Below are 1,026 nucleotides of genomic sequence, written 5' to 3' on the forward strand. Positions count from 1 at the left end.
AGACCAAAACCATTAACAACATCTAATTAAATAAATAAATAAATAAATAAACAAATAAATAAATGTACCTTCACTGTCAGTGAAATCAATGACTGATCTAATATTAGAATATGTGAGGAATTCCAAGTGTCTAAATATAGTAACAAGAACAAAAGTAATACATGTACATGTACGTACATTACATGTATATGTATATGTACATGCATGTATACTAAAAATACATGTACATGTACCTGTATGGTTTGTATGAGTCCTTCATAGCAACAAAACCATGACCACTTCTTATCTTAGCAATCTGTAGGAGAGAGGGAGGGAGGGACACTAATTAATAAGACCATCCAATAGTACAGGGTATTTTTCAGAATTTTAACATTTTCTTAAAATAGCCATAACTCGAAAAATTGAAGTTGGAATCAGCTCAAGCTTTCTAGACAGCATAAGGACATCAATATGTATCAGAAAACGTAATAAAAATTAGGGGTGATTTCGGAGCAATTTTTTGGAAGAAACCATGGGCTATAGCCTTGGGTATTTTTCAGAATTTCGGCATTTTCTTAAAATGGCTGTAACTCGAAAAATCGAAGTCAGAATTAGCTCAAACTTGCTACACAGCATAAGGACATCAATGTGTATCAAAAAATATAATAAAAATTTGGGGTGATTTCGGAGCCATTTTTAGGAAAAAACCATGGGCTATAGTACAGGTGAAATTAGCATATAAAAATGAGACACTTCCTCTATCTCACCTCAATGCTGTCAGAGAAGAGGAACAATGCTATAGACAATGGTTTATTAGTCTTTCCATTATTGCTAATATTTAACTCCAACACATCATGTCTTGAAATAAACCAACGATGAGATGAAAGGACTGTCGCCTAAAAGGGGAGGAGTCAGTTAAAGACCACACCCACTAATTACCAGGACGTCTTCAATGTCATGTATAAGTTCAAATATGTGCATCTGCTTCTCTGTCTTCCTCTTGTCTTCATTTATGTGTCTAGAAGAATTAATAATAATAAATAAATA

The 1,026-nt window shown here is 33.0% G+C and overlaps 1 long non-coding RNA gene across 1 annotated transcript; it reads right to left on the minus strand.

Moving 5' to 3' along the window:
• LOC109588348 (uncharacterized) lies at positions 1-894 on the minus strand. The gene is made up of 4 exons (XR_002188099.1): positions 747-894; positions 234-295; positions 69-130; positions 1-22 (listed from the first exon to the last, which is right to left on the minus strand). It is a non-coding gene; the product is annotated as an uncharacterized LOC109588348 (long non-coding RNA).
• Between the last annotated feature and the right edge of the window lie 132 nt (positions 895-1,026).

The sequence above is a fragment of the Amphimedon queenslandica genome, unplaced genomic scaffold (genome assembly GCF_000090795.2).
Source record: "Amphimedon queenslandica unplaced genomic scaffold, v1.1 AMPQUscaffold_12144, whole genome shotgun sequence".
NCBI classification, from domain to species: domain Eukaryota; kingdom Metazoa; phylum Porifera; class Demospongiae; order Haplosclerida; family Niphatidae; genus Amphimedon; species Amphimedon queenslandica.